Here is a 22,624-nt window from a genome sequence, read left to right as displayed (position 1 = left end):
CACATTTTCAGTAGGCATTCCCATACATGTTTTTTCTTAACTGTGGCATAAGCTTTTTCCTAATCCAAAAATACAAATATGACTTCCTTGTTCCTTTCCAGATGTTTTTCTATTATCATTTGCACTGTAAATATAATGTCTATTGTTGATCTATTTGGTCTGAAACCATATTGTTCTTCCTCTAACTGTGTTTTTATTATATCCCTCAGTCTTTTGTCTTTGACTTTTTTTTTTTTTGGCTTTACATCGCACCAACACAGATAGGTCTTATGGTGACGAGCCATTATTTTTAGCCCATGTGATAATAGGGTTATACCTCTACAATTTTCATATTTCTTCCTATTTCCTTTTTTGAACAGTGGTACAATGCTTCCTTGTTGCCAATCTTCAGGTATCCTTTCATCCTTCCATATGGCATTGAGGTCTCTGTATAGCCACTGTAGTCCAATGCTTCCTGATGCATTATTTCAGTATTGAATTCGTCTTTTCCACTTGCTTTACCTTTGGTCATATTATCGGGTTCTCTTCTTTTCCTCCATCTATTATTTCCATTTTCTTATCTCTTTCTTCCTCCGAGCACTCATCCGCATTATAAAGTTTTTCAAAATACTTTGCCATCACCTTCTGAAGACCCTTTTTGTCATGTATTATGGATCCAGCTTCCCTCTCTAATGCCTTGATTTTTTCTTGATTTATTCTTTTCGATTTTATTACTCTGTATAATAGTTTCTGATTTCGTTGACTACCTTGCTCAATTTTGTTGGAAAACCCTCCAAAACTTTTATCCTTTTCTTCCTTGATTCTCCTCATTACTTGTAGTTTCAATCTTTTGTATTCCACATGTAACCTTTCTATCTTATTCTCATCCCTCTTATATGCTTTTTGCTTTTCCTTATCCATTTCTTTCTACACATTGTTCCTTTCTTTAATTTCTTTTCTTTATTTTGTCTGTCCACCACCGTGTCTCCTTTCCCTTAATCTTTACTTTTGTTTTCCTGCATACCTCAATTGCTGCTTCCACAAATGTCTGTCTTAAATTGTCCCACCTTTCTCCTCCACTTCGTATTTCTGTGTTAGGCAACTTCCTTTTTATACAATCTTGGAATGCCATTCTTTTATCTTCCTCCTCCAATTCCCAAATCCTGATCTTTGGTTTCTTCTTCAATACAATTTTAGGGATTTTTACTTGTTTTAATACCACAATCAACAATCTATGATCACCTTCCATACTTTCACTGGGGATTATCTTCGTATTCATGACATATCTTCCCCATTCTCGGTCTGTTATTATAAAATCGATGAATGTTCCATACTGTCCATCCCAACTATATCGGCTGATCTTATGGCTATTCCTCTTCATAAACCATATGTTCTTTATCATCAGGTTATTTCTGATACAAAAGTCCAACAGTTTCTCTCCATCTTCATTTCTATCACCATACCCATGTGGGCCCAGAACATTCTCATATCCCATTCTATCAGTTCATACATGAGCATTCAGATCTCCCATTATCATGATCCCATCTCCAACAATATGTGTTTCCAGTTCATTGAGGAACTCTTCTTTTTCTGTGGAGCATATACCTGTATTATCTTCAGTAGTTCCTTGTTTACATGTATGTGCATTATTTTATTTATTTACATATTTTACGCCCACATTGGAGCACTTAATACATTTGAGTTAATTTCTTCTCATCCTCTCCGACCTGGAAACCCTTTGTGTGTCCGATATAGTATATTGTTTCCGTTCAACTGTTTTTAGTTTGAGACTTATGCTTTTGTTCTTCAAAATCCTCTTCTCTTTTCTGTCTTTGATTTGTTGCCGAGTTATACCCAATTCTTCCAAATCATCCTGAACTTCTTTGAACCAATTATTATTGATTTTATTCTTCAAAAAGTAATCAAATAGTTGTTTCAATATCCTGGTGTCTGATAATCTTGATATGTGACAGAAAAAGGAAATTCTTCTTTTACGCATTGTATATATTATTGATTCACATTCACAATAGACAATGTTGTTAGGCAACAATCTCCACTGTCCATCAGCTTGGTGTTTTTTATTAATAATTGTTCTAAGATTTCATCTGTCAGTTTTCTGTAATTTGTCTGTTGTAGATTTTACATTTACTTTGAATAAAGTTTCACTAGCATACGTTGCCTCTGGTTTAACTATGGAATTACAGTGTTTCAGCGTAGCGTTTATCGAAAGAGTTTTATTTTTTTATTTTTTATAGGTCGGCCAGGTAAGTCTTTGTGCTTGTTTAAATTTAGTTGTTCTGTGTTCTATTGCTTCTTTTTCATTTGTGTTCCATGTTATTACTTCCCCAAGATATTTGAATTTCTGAAGAATTTTAATCTCTTTATTATTGTTCAGTTGAATAACTGGTAAATCAACTTAAAAATTTGGCATCATTTCTGTTTTTTCAAATGAAATTTGTAATCCCATTTTTTTGGCTATAATTTATAGTTGTTCAATTTGAAATTTAGCCTCTTCTATTGTATTTGCAAGTAATGTTAAATCGTCTACAAAAGCAAGGCAGTTGAGTTTAATACTTCTACCGATCTTGATAGTTGGTTGGCATTTCTTGTTCCATTCACGCATAACCTTCTCCAATGCACAATTATAACAATGGTGAGAGTCCGTCTCCTTGTCAAAGTCCAATTCTTATAGTGAATGATTCTGATAATTCACCTCTAAATTTAACTTTTGCCTTCGTATTTTTAAAAGTCATACTAATGAGGTTAACAAGTTTTTGGTGTAATCCAAATTCTTTAAGGCTTTTTAATAATGATTCACGATGAATATGTCATATGCTTTTTAAAAATCTACAAACGTGATGACTAGACCCTTACTTCGAACTCTTTAGTGCTTCATTATCCATTTTAAATGAATGATTTGATCTGGACAGCTTCTACCTGGTCGAAATCCTCCCTGATATTCTCCAAGTTCTTGGTCGAGTTGTTCTTGGATTCTTGTGTATATAATCTTGGATAAAATCTTGTATGTAATATCAAGCAAGGATATACCCCGATACTTATTTGGATCGGAGCGATCATCTTTCTTATGCAGCGGGTGGATTATCGTTGTATTCCATTCCTCGGGAAGCTTCTCCATGTTCCAAATATCAATGATGTATTTATGTAGGTTTTGAATAGTCTGATCATTGGCATTCTTCCATATTTCTGCTACTATTTGATTCTCTCCTGCTGCTTTGTAGTTTTTAAGTGCATTAATTGCTGTTTTCACTTCATTGTAAACTGGTGGTATAATCTTTTGTAATGGAGTTTTATTTTTTGGGTTAGGGTCAAATTCTAAATGTTCCACAATATCCTCACAATTAACTATTTAAAGTATTCTGCAAGGATGTTAGCATTATCTTGATTATTGTGTGCCATTTTTCCATTTTTATTCCTTAACATAAGTGTGGGAGGGGTAAACTTAGATTGATATTGCTTGAATGTTTTGTAATAGTGTCTTGTTTTATGCTGATTAAATGTTTCCTCTATTGTGCTAAGCATTCCTTTTGATAATTTCTTTTAATTGTCCTAATTTCCTTAGCTGTTTGTCTTCTGGCATTAATTAGTTCTTCTCGAGATTTTTCTGTTTTCCTCTGTTGATCATTTAACCATGCCTTGTGCCTTGCTTGAATTGCTTTGTCACATTCCCTGTTCCACCATGCATGTTTCTTTCTCCTTTTAATTGGAGCAATTTCTTCAGCTATGGTTTTAAGTTTGTTGATCATCGTCTCTAATTTGTCATTTAAAGGTGTTTTGGATCTCTCTAAATATATTTTACTAGCTGATGTACCCGTGCTTCGCTACGGAATTCTAAATTTTATACAGAATTCTAGGTTAGGTAGTGTAAACGTTGTGAGCAAGATTGTATTAAGTTGCATAGCTCTTAAAGTTGCCCTAGAAGCACGACGGGCAAGTCACCAACGTTTTTTCTTATATGAAACTGGGTTAGGGAATATTCATTGTAATGGTAGGCCAGCTTGCCTACCGTCAGTCACAATCAGATTGGGGAGTTTTTATTATAATGGCAGACACTCACTCTCCGCCTGCCTGTATAGATTCTCAGAAAGACTCTCTTAGTGGTTTTCCCAACTGAAATGAACATGGGTCATTACAATGACGTCAGTAGGAATGGCGCGATTAAAAACAATGTCTTCATATGAAATACTCGATCAAATGAAAAACCACACATTTTCTCACTTTTAACGAACAGTACTATGCTGCCGAACTAACAGTCCAATGCTACAGAGCTGGAATGACCAAGACGCAGACATCCGTGAACAATCTTCGTCCTTTTTTCGGCGAGGAGGAGGGGGTTTCAAATAGTGGATAGTCCCAGGGCAAAAACTATGCCCTTTTACTTATCTGTTTCCTGGGAGTACCCTATGATTCGGAAAATCTCAATTCACTACACTGGCGGGGGAAAGAACTGTCTGACGTGGAGGCAATTTTTCTTCCAATTCAGGGAAGAAACCACATCTTCGCTGCCAATTTGGAATAAAATTAATGTAGATTTAATGAAAGTGAAGAGGAAGAAGCTTTTCCTCAGAAACGGCTCTTTTCAGGGTTGAATTTTGAGTTATTTAGTGAATTATGGTACTATAATTTGGAATAGGGCTAAATTGTAATTCCAGACCAGTTCATACTACTACTCCTACTACTACTAACTGAGCCTCTGACTTAAGTGCGCGCACTGCTCATTCAAAACAGCGCGTCAGAGTAGGTATCGAATAGTTGGCATACTATGATGAACCAGTGTGTTACGTACCAGCAGTATCAGAAAATGTATGAACCAGAGGATTGGCATGCTAAAGAAGAAAGTTATCTAACTCCTCAGCTATTTCCCGCCAATATTCAGTTAGGCTGTTATACTCGGTACGCAGCAGCAATCCCATCTATCGGAGCTGAGCGGCAGCATAAGAGACAAAGAACATTTCAACAAACAACGGTCAGTGTAATGTTATTGTTGATCTATGTTACGCGCTTTCGATATTGTAGGCCTTCACATTATTAATTGTCTTCCGGTTCTGAAATACCACTCTTATCATAGTCGGTACGGTAAAGCTGAATAAAACATAAATGATCGGAAATTATATTCTCTACAACTTTTGTTATGTAGTACTTTTCCACAGGACCAAGAACATAGGTATTTAAAAGTTAAATTTTAGGTGCCTTCCCCTAAACTACCATTTCACCCAGGGTGAATAACATTCTCTATAGCTTAAACTGTAGTTTCTTATTCCCCGACTCTATATACCGATTTTCATTAAATTCTGTTAACCCATTTTGTCGGGGTTCGGCGTTGATATGGACTTAGCAACAAAAGTCCAAATTCATGAATATCTGTGTTATCATAGCCGGTACGGTAAAAATACATTAGACGTAAATGATCAGAAATTTAATTTCATATAACTCTAGCTATGTAGTATTTATCGATATGACCGCTAATAATATAAATATTTGAGAATTGAATTTTAGGCCTTCCCCTAAACTACCATTTTACTCAGTGTGAATAAACTAATTTATAGCCTAGATTGTAGCGGTTCAACCCCCGACTCTACATACCGATTTTTGTTAAATTCCCTTCAGCCGTTTTCTCGTGATGCATGGACAGACAGACAGACAGACAGACAGACAGACAGACAGACAGACAGACAGAAATTACGGAAAAGTAAAAACTGCATTTTCTTGTTACTGTGGACATGACCAATACAGAAATACCATTTTTTCAAATTCTGAGCAATGTACAGACAAAACTCTTATTTTATATATATATAGATTATTTATTAAGTAACTGGGATCATAATTTCTCCTTGCTTTGAGATGATTACGTTTGTGTTTCCTTTTTGGTGTTAACTTGATTTTTATTTTTGAGATATAAAGATTCGAGTCAATGTCTACCCCATGCAGGACTCTGACATTATAAATTTCTTTATGATAATCTTTATCCATAGCAACATGATCAATCTGAAACTCTCCCAATTTTACGTTAGGGCATTTCCATGTCATAAGTTTATGTGGTCGCCTCATGAATCTGGTGGTTTCCAAAATGAGTCCATGATCTGCACAAAGTTCAATTAATCTTTGGCCATTTTTGTTCGTTAATTTATGAGCTGACCATTTTCCTACAACTGTGCGATACTTCTTTTCTCTTCCTATTTTAGCATTGAAATCTCCAAGTAAGATTTTTATATGCTCATCAGGGATCTTTGATAATATGTAATAAAGTTCTTCCCAAAATTTTCAACTCCTTCTCTATCTTTATTGTTTTTGTCATTTGTTGGTGCATGAACATTTATTAAAGTATAAGTTTTATTCCCTACTTTAACTGTTAGAAATGTCATCCTCGAAGAGCGTGAAGAAAAATCTTCAACTGAGTCTATTATGCTTATATGAACCAGAAAACCTATACCAGACTGGGGGACATTCTTCATTACTCTTTGTCCTGGAGATCCTTTGTAGAGATGATAACCTCCTGATTCAATTGGGTCCCAGTCTGTATTCCTAAGTTCTTGTAAAACCATTATTAAAATCCTATGTTGGTCCATCACATCAGTTAAATGTTTCAACTTGCCCACCTTACTTAGTGAATTAATGTTTAATGTTGCAAAATATGAAAATTTTCATAATTTGTTGAACTTAAGTCTCCTCTTACATTGTTGGGTTTGTCCACTGTCTGTCAGCTGTCTATCGTTTGTCTGTTGGGCTTCCAGGCGCTCCGACTCGCCTAGGTCTTCTACTTGACACCCCACCAATTCCGAGTGGCATCTTTGTGCAGATCCTTGTTGTTGTTTGTCCACACCAGTGGATTTATTCATTAGAAGACTCATCATCATTGATTGTCTGATCTTTCGATCGAAACATTTCTGACCGAGATCAGGCTTTACAATTCCAGATGTGATCTGGAAATGTGATTAATGAAGTATGAATTGGTGATAAATGAAACGCTACAAGTTCATCCTAGTTGTTCAGGACTGGGAGTAGGCATTTCCTCCATACCCAGCAAACGTTATGGTTTTCCCGCCAATACTCGGGTAGCTGATTGCAGTGGTTTCCCACTGGGCAATGGGGTCGCCACATCCCTACGCCAATGTATGTGCATTATTATAATTCTTTCATTTACATACTCAACTTCAGCTATTGGTTCAACATTCTGATTCACTACAAATCCCACTCCATTTCTTTTCTCTTTCCTGTTACCCATCCAGTATAAGGTGTACCCCTTTCTTAGTTTCTTCATTTCTTTGTCTTTCCATTTTACTTCACGTAATCCCAGGATGTCGAGTTTCTGTCTCTCCATTAGGTCAATCAACTCATTTTCCTTCCCATACATTGTTAAAATATTTATAGTTCCAAATCAGGTTTTGTTCTCTAATCTAACACTTGCACGAACATCAGTAATACTATCATACTGTGCAACTGTAGTCAGAGACTTGTCAGTTCCACTTCCATTTTTAAACTTCCATCCAAGGCTTGTATTGTAGTTGAAAGCAAGTATACATTTATTCATCTGCTGACCTGCTAAGCCTAACGCATCTAAGGATTTTCTTTCGGGGTTTACTCCCTTAGCCTTTGAAGATACCTCTTCTCCACAAGGCAGTGGTTTCCTCCTCTAATTTTCCTCAGAGATGATGGGTTGCCTCATACACCATCTTTGCCATTCCAAAGGTCTCCTTCTCTGCCTAAGATGCTGTTAAGGACTTCACCCATAACCCTGGGCATGGTTTCCACGTTATACCTCGTGAGACTGGGTCCCTGCCTGAACTTAACTCTCCTTCACACCGGCCTACTGATGTGGAGGATACCCATCCCCGTTACATGGATGCGCCAGACAAGAATTACTCAAGTGAAGGATAGGGAAGATGACCTCTCACCCTTGAGCCGGGTTAATGGTTTTGTATGATGCCACAACCAATGGCAACAATAATAACAATAATAATAATAATAATAATAATAATAATAATAATAATAATAATAATAATAATAATAATAATAATAATAATAATAATTGTTACCGTGGTTTGGTGGATCAGCAGAGGTGAAAGAAGGTGCCGGGGTGAATGGGTCTAACTACTTGTCAAGAAAGAATTTAAAACTGAAATGGAAGGTTATATTTTCGAAAAGCAACAAGTTAATAAATTCTCACTTAGTGAGATAACAATTAGATAGCAAATTAAAAACAAGACTTTAGAAAAATCGAAGACTTCAAATCCTTAACACATTTGGGCTACCAGCCCCTAGTTTTACAATCTTTGAGCTTCCAGATCAAACTTTACAGAGGAACATAAATTTATAAAAGGGCAGAAATCCCCTAATACCTGGAGCACTTGCTCCCTAATTTACAATATCAAGCCTCCTAGAGGCATTTTTACAATACTTGAAAAGAGCAGACACGCTCTCAGCTTTTCCAGCCTAGTCAAGGCAACACCAAAAATGTCTTACTCTTTCTGGCCTTCCATGGCCCAGCTTACAAATTGAAACAGGGGTATCTCGTACCCAACCTACAGGGCCTTCAAGTAAAAGAAATAACCATTAAATAAATGGCCCAAACAAAAAGGAAGGAGGTAGATACTTGCACTCCTCTATGTAGCTTCCAAAACCTAATGGGCACAAGGCCGATGAAACAGGGGCTATTCCCAAACTATGGAGGTGACCCGTATAAGAAATAAATTTTAAAACATTAAGGAAGAGAAGAAAATCAGTTACCAAAACGTAGTCACCTCAAACCAAAATGAAGGGGAGCTCGAGAGGGTAAATCACTCTCTATCCCCGAATTACAGTTACAGATTTAATTAAGTTTTTACATAAGCTGGCAGAAAATTACATGTTTAGAAAGATAGGTTACATGGTAAAGGTTTCGGACCTTTCCCGCGGGTTAAACTGCTGAGCTAACAAGAAATAAAGATGTTAAATGGCCATTACCTTGCTGAAGACCTGCTGCCTCCTGCTTCACATCCAGCCTGATGAAAGAAGTGCCTCCTGCCTCCTGCTTCACATCCACACACTTAGATAGACGTTGATCAAATGGCCAAGAGACGTGAAAATCCTTAGTTTATAAACCCTTGGGGAAAGTTTGAGACCTTTAAGGAATAAACAAGCCACACACCCTTTCACTTTTATTGGTAGATGAAAAGTTACACACAAAATCGAAGAAGAAACCAGTGATAGGCTGAAAATTAATTACAGAAATTAGATTGATTGATTGATTGATTGATTGATTGATTGATTGATTGATTGATTGATTGATTGATTGATTGATTGAAGATCTGTTGTGTAGAGTTTCAGCTTCAGCTTTTGACAGTCATCACTTGTTGTGACTGTTTTGAGTCAGTCGATAGGCCAGTTCCAACTTCATCATAGGTTGAAGAGTTCTGATGTGGTCATTATGAGTTTATATTCATCTTTTCTTAAATAATAAATTAGAAAGATCTTTTCTAAGCAGTTTTTAGACAATTTTTAATTTATTTGATGAAAATGAAATAGCGGAGACACACACTTTCTTCCAGCATAAAACAGAACAGCTATTATTTTAATTAAGTTTTAAAACATACACAGAGAATATACATAGAACAATGAAATGTCCAGCACCACTGTATGAAGTTGATGTAGTCAAAAATGGTGGCTACTTTTGACATCTGAGAGAAGCGTTTCTTTCACCTCTTCTCGCTGACACAGATTCAGTACTCTGAGAAATTCTTCCAAAAACCGATTGAACGGTTCCTATTGTAACTGTTTCATAAATAAGTCTGCCAACATCATATTAGAAGGACAGTGTTGAACATTTATAGCTTCCTTCTCAGAATGATGACAGACTTTGATATGTTTAGTTCGAGCTCCAGAAACACTTGATTCAGTCAGTGAAATTCAACTTTGGTAATCTTCGAATATGTTGATTGTCTGAACAATCCATATACTGAAATCTTTGATTAAATGCTTGAGCCACAATAACTCCCAACTAGCTAGAGGCGCTGCAACATACTCTGCTTCTGTTGATGACATTGCAACAGAAGTTTGCTTGCGACTAGACCAGGCAATTGTCCCCTTTCCGAGTAGGAATACACACCAACTTGTCCATTTTCAATTCATCCTGTCACTAACCCAGTCAGCATCCATATAACATTTCAGCTCTAAATTTCCATGTGAAGATAACTGCAATTTCTTATCGATTGTTGCAGCAAGGTAACACATTACCCACTTCACAGCACTCCAGTCACTTTGCTTTGGTCTTTCAACACGACGACTAAGAATGCCAACTGCCATACTGATGTCAGCCCTTGATACTATACTTAAATACATTAAAGATCCTCTTGCCCTCCTGTACGCTGTATTGTTTTCTAAATCTGGACTATCAGTTGTTTCTGCAGATAGGAAACTTGTTTCCATTAAGTAACTGCTGGCTTTGCTTCTGATAATGCATAGTCTTTGAGTAGTTTCACAATTTTTGACCTCTGGTTTAACAAAAATTATCCATCTTGTTTTCGTTCGATCTGGAGTCCCAAATAATACTTTACATCACCTAAGTCTTTCAATACCAATATAAATGGTCCGTTATTGGACATTATAAATTTTCCAGCTAACTCATTCCTGGTTGCCAGCGTTTCACCCCTGTGTGCTAGGCTGGGCTCATCAGTTGGTAGCTAGCAAACCTACCAAGACGCTGGCTAGTGCATACCATGGAGTCAATCAATCAATCAATCAATCAATCAATCAATCAATCAATCAATCAATCAATCAATCAATCAATCAATCAATCAAAGGGCTTATTTCATTCCCTCCCCTCAAACGAGGAGAGGGCGGGCCGACAGAGGAGGTATGTCTGGCACATACCATGAGAGGGCACAAAAGTGTTGATTGGCGCAGGGGCACCGTGAGAACAAGCCAGACCACAGGGGGGGACCCACAAAGCACCCCGCATGAGCGGACCCCAACAAACAGCAGAGGTAAGGGATGAAACTTTATTAATGTATCTCGGGTGCGCAAATCAGAGATGACAGAAATTCACAAGTATGTACATAGTTACAGAGTTTGTGCAACGTTAGGTTGGGAGATCGGAAGGAAGTGATAAGGAGGAGGACAAGGGTAATATTGTAGGAGGAGATAATAGAGGTTGGTTGTGAGATTGGTGATGGATGTGGCAAGTAGACGAAGAAGTTCCAGAATAGAAAGAAGCGGGAGGCTGAAAGGAGTTTGTGACACAGGGGGGTAGATGACTTGCATCGGTGGGGTGGGTGGCGGTGCTGGTCGGGTACGGGAATGGGAGGGAGAGCGCACTACGTGAGGTGGGGAGCGAGAAGGCTCCACACGATAAGTTCGCTGGTGAAGATGGACGCCGGTGGTGATCAAGCGGTTGACGTCTTCATTGGTGGGAAGCTGTAGGCGAACCATGTACGTTGCGTTGGACCCTGGGCGTTGTAGATGCGGATGACTCGCTGTACCGGGACGCCTGCAAGGTGGAGATCATTCAAGAGGTCTTGGTCAGTGATGGTAGGGTCAACGCCACGAAGAACACAGCTTAAAGATGACGGAGGATGATGAGTCGTGGTAGTGCCAGACTCTCTGACGGAGGCAGGCTGAGCAGTGGCGGCAGTGTCTACAAAATCGGCAGGGGGCAACTGAGGACTCATAAGAGTCATAGATGAGGAGGTGGTGGGTGTAGAAATTAACGGAGAGGGATGATTAGACGTAAGAGTGGAGACGGAAGAAACTGGGGAAAGATGAACGGAAGGGGTAACCGTGGTGGTAGTAGCAGTGGTAGATGAGGAATGATGGACAGAAGCAGGAATAGTAGTAGGAAATGGGACCTTGAGAGGGAAGTCGGGATCCAAGGCCAGTTGGCGTAGAATGTGGGCAGGAGTAGGGAGAGCTATATGCTCAGCGTGAAAGAGGCAGATGGTGCCTTTAGTGGTGTAGAGAGATGCTATCAATGGATAGTGGAAAATGACCACAATGTCTGGAGACGGGTGGCCAGATGAGGCATCTTGGAGGCGGAGAACCACATCTACTAAGGAGTTGCCGAAGTTGTTGAGCCAAGTGCGAATCTCAGATGGTAAATAAGCGGTGTCCACATTCTTGACGAGGCAGGAGGACATGTTGAACGGGAAGGCGACAGCCAACTAGGCGTCTGCCCGTTTGATTGTTCTTAGGCCGACTGAGTAGCTGTTGAGAGAATGGCCACCCAGCTGAAAAAAGTGTGGACTGGCGAAGTGTGGAGAGATGAGATTAGCTATCCTTGCCCTGGAAGTAGCTATGTGTGTGTACCATGGAGGCTTGCTTGCTTTGCAAGTTTTCATTTCCCACCCTGATGGGGTGGGGCAGGCCACCTAGAGGGTGTCGCCCTCTCTCTGGCCAGGAGAGATGACGGGGTTGGGAAGGAGTGAAAAAAAGAGGGAGATGGGGAAAAGGTGGTTTGAATAAGTAAAGGAGACGGGATAAAGGAAGTGTAGGTTCTCTAGCGCTTTATTGACAGATTTACATTGTCTGTGTTTATTGACAAAGTTGCATACATATATACAGAGCTTTATGGATGTTTATGAGAGTTACATGAGCGATTTTACAACCAGGTTGCGTATGGTGATGTGATGAAGTGACGGGTTTCGTGAGGTGGAGGGAGGATGTGAAGTGCTAGGATGTGATACAGGGATGAGAAGTTTACCAGGGAGGTGAGTAGGAGACTTAGGAGGTTAGATGGAGGAGGGGGTAGTGGAAAGATTGCAGGTGGGAGTGGTGGATAGTTGCTGGGTGAAAATGGTGGAAAACGGAAGTGTGGACTGGGAGGTTGCTGAGGGGGTGCAGGCCGGGGGCGTGTGCGGTGGCGGGGTGATTTATGTTGGTTAGGAGTTGGGGGCGGAGAGCGGGACGGTTCTGTCCTGAGATGTCGACCGTTGAGGTATATCCCTTGGGTGATGAGGCGCTAGACGTCTTCGGGCGTTGGTAGTTGCAGGCGTACTAAATATGTAGGGCCATCATCGTTGTGGATCCTAATGGCTTTCTTCACCGGGATTCCTGCTTTTTGGAGTTCTTGGAGGATAGCTATTGGTGGTAGGTTAGGTTCCACGCCACAGGCAACACAGCTGTATAGGTTGTTCTGGCTGGGCGGTGAAGTTAGCGGTCGTACAGTATCTGGTGTTGGTGGTTGTGTATTGTCTGCTTGAATTGCTATTGCTTCATTTGGCGGCGTTGTTACTTCTTCCTGCAGGCCCTGAGCGTGGGAGGGTGGGGGGTGGTATGCCATTATGGGAGAGGGGTGGGTAGTAGTTGTGGTGGTGGTAGGGGTGTTGGAGGTAAAATAAGAGGAGGTGGAAGTAGTGGTGGTGACGGTGGTGGTGGTCTGGGAAGTGTAAGGAGAGAGCAACTGCTGTGGGTGTGATGTGCCAGTAGTGGCGGTGGCTGTGGCGTACTCCTTCATTAGCCGGTCGAGTAATTTCCCTGGGGTATCTTGCACTCGATGCAGTTGTCCTTGGATATATACCCCATTGTCTAGAGCGTTGTAGACGTCCTCTAGCACTAGATAATATAATAGTACTTCTCTTGTGGGTTTGTCGAGATGATAAAGTCGAGTGGCAGCGTAGACGCCTGTGGGGCGAAGTTCCGTAAGGATGTCATCTGCTGGAATTGCTGGGTCAATATCGTGGGCAATGCAAGTATAGTACATTATGGGAGGGGGGCCGACTTCCTCTTGGTGTCTGGCCAATTTTGCTTTTTTGGGTCGGCTGGGCGCGAAATTAGAGGTGTGGCGCCACCCGGCCGAAGAAAAATGTTTGGGGGTGTTTTTAGGGCTATTCAGTCCACTTTCAGAGTTTGGAGATGTGATCCGATCTCCCTCCACTTGTAGAGATTCTCCATGTCCCCATGGAGGCCACTGCGTAGGCTAATTGTAGACACCGGCAGTGCCAATGAACTATGAGAGACATTGTCTCATTACCAAAAATTGATGCCTGCTTGGCCATCAGATGATACAGATGTTGATTCCCAAAGGGAATCTGAAATATTTGTTCCGAATGAGTAAATTTATAATACCAATATTAATGGTCCATTATTGGACATTGTAAATTTTCCAGCTAACTCATTCCTGGTTGCCGGAACAAACATTTCAGATTCCCTTTGGGAATCAACATCTATATCATCTGATGGCCAGGCAGGCATCAATTTTTGAAAATGAGACAAAGTCTCTCATAGTGCATTGGCACTGCCAGCGGTTCTAAGTAGCCTACACAGTGGCCTCCACATCCCTCTCAACACACTTCGTTACGCCTCAACATTTTGCTACTGGGTGGCTCTTTCCTCATCGTAGCCTCAGCCGGGCCAATCAATAATAATTAGGCACACGCCTCGTTGGCTGTCGCCTCCCTGCTCATCATGTACGCATATCTAGTGAAGGGCGTGGACGCATCCATCCCCGACTCCTACATTTACGAGCAAATCGCTGGTGGCCCTGATGAACCTTGCACCTCATCACTTTCAGAAGTCATCCGCCTTCAAGATCGTCTCTCGGGTCACCCTTCACTGGATGTTCTGCTCCTCTACCGAAACTCGTATGAAGGCTATTGCCTGACAACCAATCGTCTTTTTCTCAAGACTCACTACCACGACGTGGTTGCCGCTCCCAAGCATCTCTTACGAGATCTGCATCATCTTCCAGATCCTCCTGTCACTATTCACTCCCGTTACCCGCATAAACCAGCGCAAACCTCTGCTCCCACTATCACCACTACTACTATTACTACTACCACTACTACCCCGTCCACCACCACTGTTTCTCCTTCCATCGTTCTAACCACCTCCAGTCATCATTCTCCTGTTATGTCTGCCCCACTCACCTCCCTCCCCCGTCCTAATTTGCCTCCAGATCCTTCCATTGAGGTTACCGTCGCCGACCATACAACTGGTGCTCCCTCTTCGCTACCCTTCCCTTCTTCGACTAGTACTGTCTGTGACACTAACCCACTCCTGGATCAGTCTTTCAACCGTTCTCCGGCTGACACCAACACGGCTCCCGCAACCCTCACTGGCAACGCAGATGTTTCTAGACCAGCGCACCAACTGTCTCACCCTCCGAGCTGTGTCATCCGGGGGATTGATCCGGCTATCACCGAACGGGACCTACTTCATGAACTGCAACGGACAGGCATCCCAGCTCGCCGGGCGATTCGAATCTTAAATGATGAAGGCCCGACCTTCATGATGCGTCTACAACTTTCATCTGCTGCCGACGTCGATCATCTCCTTGCGACTGGAATCCATTTTCACCGGCGAGCATATCGAGTAGAACCTTCCCGCTCCTCACTTCGTGCCGGCCCCCTGTTCTCTCCTGCCCCTCCTCTTCATTCTCCTCCAATCACGCCACCCTCCCCGCCGACGCCCACAGTCAACCTTCCTGTTTCACCACCACCTTTCGTCCTACCCCCTCTCCAGATTTTGGACCTCCTCCGTCTCTATGCCACTTCCGTTACTAACATGACCACTACCTTCTACTGTCTTCTCTTACAATATTATACTACTCCATACTCTCATTTCCTTCCGCAACCCCCTTTTCTTACACCTCAGTAACTTACACTACTATCCCGCTTCTTCCTCCCAAATTTCCATGAACCCGTCTCTTTCTAAGCTTAATATTTGTCATGTACTATTGTAAAACTATGTAACATCTTATCCACATACGCGCCCGAGATTACTTCCAAAGAATAAACTCCTTGTCTCCGTTTTCTCTGGTGTTCGCGGGGGTCTTCTTCGTGCGGGGTGATTTGCGGGTCTCCCCTGGGCCCCAACTCGTTGTCCCGGTCCCCCTACGCCACTTCTATCATTTTCTCCTTATCGGTATGTACAATACATACTTTCTATAATGTTGTCTCTTTCTATGTTCTTTTCTTTTCCCAATGGCAAAAGAGCTCCTTAGTTGAGCTGGTGGCCCGCCCCCTCCTCTCCTGAGGAGTGGGAATGAACCAACCTTATGATGATGATGATGATGATGATGATGGCCTCCACAGTATGCACTAGCCTTGGTAGGTGTGCTATTTATACCAACTGATGTACCCAATTTAACAAACTGGGGCAAAATGCTGGCAATCAGGAATGAGTTAGCTGGAAAATTTATAATGTCCAATAACGGACCATTTATATTTGTATTATAAATTTACTCATTTGGAACAAATATTTCAGATTCCCTTTGGGAATCAACATCTATATCATCTGATGGCCAGGCAGGCATCAATTTTTGGTAATGAGACAATGTCTCTCATAGTGCATTGGCACTGCCAGTTGCTACAATTAGCCTACGCAGTGGCCTCCATGGTATGCACTAGCTAGCGTCTTGGTAGGTGTGCTAGGTACCAACTGATGAACCCAGCCTAACACACGGGGGCGGAACACTGGCAACCAGGAAAGAGTTAGCTGGAAAATTTATGATGTCCAACAACGGACCATTTATATTGGTATTATAAATTTACTCATTCAGAACAAATATTTCAGATTCCCTTTGGGAATCAACATGAATATTGTAACCTTTACTATGGTGGTTACACAAAACAAGTACTAAACACAATAAAGGAGGGAAGTAAGAACAACTACACACTATCAGAAAACATTATACACTCAAAGAAACATCAGCTGGCCTACGCGGACCTCTGCCAACAACAACATAATATGACATATCAGTAGGGCCAACTAGTAGACAATGAACCAGGAAAATGGAAGGAAGTACGACCTACTGAGGGCATGGATATGGCTTAGGTTGCAGATTCCGAAATAATTCGCCGTAATCCTTAAATTTGAAAAATATTTACAAGTGAAAATTTTACAAATACATTCTGAAACGAAATCCACCAAACTTCCAACATATGAACTATAAGCTCTGTGATATACATAACTTAGAGGTTCTTTGATAATGCTTTTCTGTAAATTCAAAATTTCAAATCACTATACATCTAGTTACCAAAGCAGTTGTACAATGTAATTTAGTAGGTCAAAAGCAACGTAAAAGCAATTACAATTTACAGTGAAGTGAATGTACTCTCCAAAACTCTAGCATACATCAAGTGACTCTGAACTACCAGAGGCAAACCCCAAGGTAATATATTAAACTACAATGTACATATTTAGTGAAATAAGAAATGGGAATGCCTCGAAAACAAACAGGGAACCCCAGCAGAAAAGCTAAGGTGTCGTAAATAATTAATTTGGCGAATCTAGGTTAGGCTAGGGCAGACTCCTATACGAAATAGCAACCGAACATTACAGAAATTTTAACCGGAACGGAAAGTAAGAGTGCTTACCCGAAGGTGCGCCATCCCGGAAGCGAGGCGTCGCACACGACGCAGACCAACACAAACTAAAGGCAGATCAGGCCAAGACAAGACCGAATTATCACGAACACTGCCTCGCTCACTATATATAGAAAACCCTGGCCTTGGAGTAGCCAATCAGAATGCATGAGTCCACCCATCCCCTCCTAGGTTCACCAATCACAATTCCTACTCCCGTCGCGAACTTTAACTAACATTCTCGAATACACACGTTCGCGAATCTTCCATTTCCAGAATAGTTAAAAAATTCCTTCTAGAAAACATAACCCACAAAAGGCACACGCCCTGTTCAACAATTTTCTAGATACTTCCAGTAAGTCCAGAACTGAAATCTACTATTTACAAATACATATGTTACAAATATTACACAGTACAGGTTAGGTCATTACCAATAAAACATTATATCATACTTTACAAATAAAGTCTTCAAAAACACTTTCCACTTCTACTATATTGTTCACCTGTGACAAATATCATAAGTCTTTCAACTAAGGTTAAGTTATGAGTAGGTTCCCACCTTCCAATACTTATCAATTTCTATATAATAGGTTTATTAATTACATAATATAAACCATATAATCTCTAGTACATGTTTCGTTCCGATTATGGAACATCTTCAGCTAAAATTTAAACTCTAAGTTATATAATGCTCATCTAGAAGCTTCCTCCCTTATGGCCCCTATTGAATGGGATTCCTTTTTGAAATATGGTGACACTAAAATTCAAAATATCTTAGATAAGAAACAAGAAACCTTGAACAAAAAACTTTACGGTCTTACTCTAAATCAAAAAAACATAAATCAGTCAAAAGAATCCTCCATTAACATCGAACCCAATTCAACCTTTCACCCCCCAACTAAGAATCTAACTGACGTTTTCGAGGACAAAGAGTTGCAGATTATCAACAAAGGACCCAAACATAATTGGTCTAATCCATACAACCAAAAGCAATACATAACAACCATTGCTGAAGTAGAACAAGTCATAGCTCAGCTTCCAATAGATCGACAACTTGAAACTAAATTCGAAGTCAAAAAGAAACTTGAAGAATTATTTAAAGATCAGAAAGTTAACACACCCCATTTACCCTCTACAGATATAAAAGGCCTAAAACAAAAAATTAAAGATAATGACCTTATAATCACAAAGGCGGATAAAGGTAATGTGTCAGTTATTATGCATAAAAAAAAATATATAGAAAAAACCGAAGCATTTTTTTTCAGATAATACTTTCACAAAAATTAAAAAAGACCCGACTAACTCTGTCCAAAGAAAACTAAAACAAATACTTAAAAACATTAATTTCATCCTTAATGAGAACGAAATATCAAACCTAATTAATATGAATCCAAGACTACCAACAGCAAGAGCTTTGCCTAAGATACATAAACCTGACACACCCATAAGACCAATTATTAACTTTAGAAATAGCACCACCTACAAAACCTCTAAATTTATCAATAGCGTCCTAAAAAAAGTACTATACTTTCCAAAGCAGAACCACAATCAATAATTAAATAGAATTTTGTAAAATTATCAAGAACACAAAATTAAAACCATCTTTCACCTTGAACTCATTCGACGTCACTAATATGTATTCTACGATCCCCACGAAAGAAACTCTAAATATAATTAAGAACAACTTAAAGACACACAGAAAACTTAGTAACCATGAAATAGAAGAATTTATGTTACTCCTAGAATTTACACTTAACAATAATTACTTTTCCTTCAATAACACAGTATATCAACAAAGTGGTCTTCCTATGGGATCTCCAGCGTCAGGTATCCTTGCTGAAATACACATGGATCACTTAGAAAAACATAAAATTTTAAATGATGAAAAAGGTATCATTATCTGGCTAAGGTTTGTCGATGACATCTTTGCAATTAGAGATGAACAAATCAATAGTAGCACTAATTTATTAGATCAGATCAACAGTTTGGACCTTTTCATAAAATTTACGTTAGAAACCGAGAACATAAAAAACTAAATTTCCTTGATTTAACAATCGAAAGGAAAGAAGAAAAGTTGGCCTTTACAATCTTTAGAAAACCGACTCAAACTATAAATACCATACGAAAAGATTCGTACCATCCTGAGGCACATAAAAGGAGTTCCTTTTTAAGCATGTTAAATAGAGCCTTTAACATTCCCTTGTCCAAAAACGACCTCCAAAAAGAAATTAATCTCATTTACAAAATAGCTATAAGCAATGGATACAAAAAACACTACATAGATAGATTAATGAATAAAATGAAGAATAAACCTCAAACGCAGCTGGTAAAAGAACAAAAAAAGACAAACTTCGCCACCTTTACTTATAATAACGGGAATATTTACCAGATTACTAACATTTTTAAGAAATTCAATTTTAAAATTGCTTTTCGCACCAATAACAACAATCAACGTTTAATTTTCAATCATCAAAGCATTGCAAGTAATAACAAATATTTAAATTCCGGGATATATAGGCTTAAATGCTCAAATTGTGCCAATTCTTATATCGGACAAACAGGCCGTAATTTCTTAGTAAGATATCAAGAACATATTAATGCCGAAAAACATAGGAAGTACTCGGCCATGAGTCTTCACATGACCGAATATAAACACAGTTTTATATCGATAGAAAGGGACTTAACCATTCTACGAACGCTAAACAAAGGCAAATTAATGAATATTCTTGAAAATATCTATATTGAAATTGATCAGAAACGAAATCCCAACCAGAATGTTAACGAAATTACGGAAAATATAAATATATTATTAGAAGAGGCTACCAAATTAGATTCATCTAGAAAAACCATCAAAAAGAATCCCAACAAATAACCAACACACCTCCTTCTGATTAGCTCCACCCTACACAATTGTCCCCCTACCTTTCCTTCCGTTTCCCCTAGCCTATCACAACGCCACTCCTCAGTTAGCTCCACCCTACACAACATTTCACCCGCTCTCCTCACGTCACTTACCTCTCCTTCCAATACTCCCCGCCCACCGCAAGTGCCTTACACACGTACACAGGACTCAGTCAGTTAACAACACGACATAAGGGAGGACGTCAAATACGACACGACTGACTATAACGTAATCAACTCCATTATCCTTCATTCTCGCGAACATACATTTTTAACAAGGTTTTCTCCTTAAAAAAAAAATCTTCTATTTTACTCATTCTTTTCTCGTTTCAGACTCATTTCAATAATCTAACCACAACTCAACTTCAAATACGGTTATTTTATCAAGAGTTCCCCCCGATAAATATACATTAAGAAAATCTTGTATTTCTCCAATTTATCTTCAAGATTAACAAAATGTACACGTCTCCAACATGAAGAAGAACCTTATCGCCATTTTTACTTCGTCATTTGAACACTGACTTGTTGAATTTTTAACCAATATGAATGAACTTTATTTCATCATCATAATTATATGTTTTAATCTTCGCGCCATTTTATCATATCTTTTAGCTTTTGTATCATCATAACATCAATGTGTTTTAATTGTCTTGCCATTTTGTCAAATTTTAGCTGAAGATGTTCCATAATCGGAACGAAACATGTACTAGAGATTATATGGTTTATATTATGTAATTAATAAACCTATTATATAGAAATTGATAAGTATTGGAAGGTGGGAACCTACTCATAACTTAACCTTAGTTGTGCTGAGCCAATACGGAATAAAAATGAGATTTATAAGCTGTAAGTCTTTCAAGTCAAAATAATTGAGCAGTTCTCGACCAACCCATGCCATTAATTCTGAAGATCTACCACCTACCAGCAAGTATAACAGAATATACATAACAGAACCATCTTCTTCTCTTCGGAAATACCGACACTGATCAGCCTTACCTTGTCGAAACTTTAGCTTCATTGAAACTTCTTGAGCCTTGTTATTCTATACACGTGCAGACTGTTTCAATCCATACAGACTTGTTTGCAATTTTAATACTCTGTTTTCCTGACCCGGTTCTTCAAAACCTTGTGGCTGCTTCATGTATATATCTTCTGTTAATTCGCCATTCAAGCATGCAGATTTGACATCTAAATGGTGAACATGGAGACATTTCTGTGCAGCTACAACAAACAAAACTCTAATAGTCTCATGTTTAACAACTGGTGCAAATATTTCATCAAAATCTTCTAATTTTCGCAAAAATCCTTGAGCTACCAAACGGGCATTATACGTGTGAATGTTCCCAATGTTTTGCTTTGAAAACCCATTTGCATGAAATTGCTTTATTTTCAAATGGAAGATCTGCTAATTCCCATACTTTACGTTCCTGTAGAAAATGTATTTCCTCTTCAGCAGTAGTCGACCATAACTTTCACTCAAAGGGTTCCATTTTCAGCAGTTCATCCCATGTGCTTGGCTCTCTCACATAACCTGTTTGCACTTTGTAGGTTAATCTTGATGGTGGTACTCCTTTATTCTTTGTGCTGATGCACATCTTTGGGATTCCTCTTCAGTTTCAGTTGTGCTGTCAAATTCCTTTTCCAAGCCATCTTTTCCTTCATAAGAATCTTATGCATTGTCATTAGGTGAATATATTTCATTAGGAATTCCCTTCATCATTGAGTTGGTCTTCAAGATGACATTGGTTTCCCCTTCCGGCATTGCACTGCTAACAAGATTCGTGTGACTGGTGTCATATTTGACTATTTTCACAGACCTGCTGACCCAAACCTTGGCTGTCTTAGGATCCAAAAGTCCTATTACAGTCATCACACCCAACAAGAACGCCTTCTGCTGCTTTATCACCTCATTTCTTGTGTTTCTGCTTGGGAATCAAGGAATAAATCTTCGATCCAAAAACTCATAGATGACTAAGATCAGGTTTCACTCCCGTGAATAAATCGATTGGGGTTTTATTGGTACTTCGACTCGCTGACCGATATTTTAAGTATCCTGCTTATGCCATAAGACCTATCTGTGTCGGTGCGATGTAAAGCCACTAGTATGCTGCTGTTAATACAGCTTCTCTCCAGTAACGGTTAACCAATCCAGCTTCTAACTGCATACATTTCATAGATTCAGTTAGTGACCTGTTTTTCCTCTCTGCGACGCCATTCTGCTGAGGAGTATAGGGGAAAGTAAGCTGATGTTGTATGCCCTCTTTCCGCAGGAGTTCTTTACAAACGTATTCCTTGCCATTGTCCGTGCGAATGGAAATTGGTTTTCTCCCAAATCTCATTGACATTTGAGTGAAATATTCACGTATGACACGTTGGATTTGACTAATCTCACTACAGTAAATCTTGAGTAGTCGTCGATTAGTCAGAAAATATCCATTGCCTCTAGGTGTTGC

The sequence above is a fragment of the Anabrus simplex genome, chromosome 8, assembly GCF_040414725.1.
Source record: "Anabrus simplex isolate iqAnaSimp1 chromosome 8, ASM4041472v1, whole genome shotgun sequence".
NCBI classification, from domain to species: Eukaryota; Metazoa; Arthropoda; class Insecta; order Orthoptera; family Tettigoniidae; genus Anabrus; species Anabrus simplex.
This window is presented reverse-complemented; position numbering follows the sequence as displayed.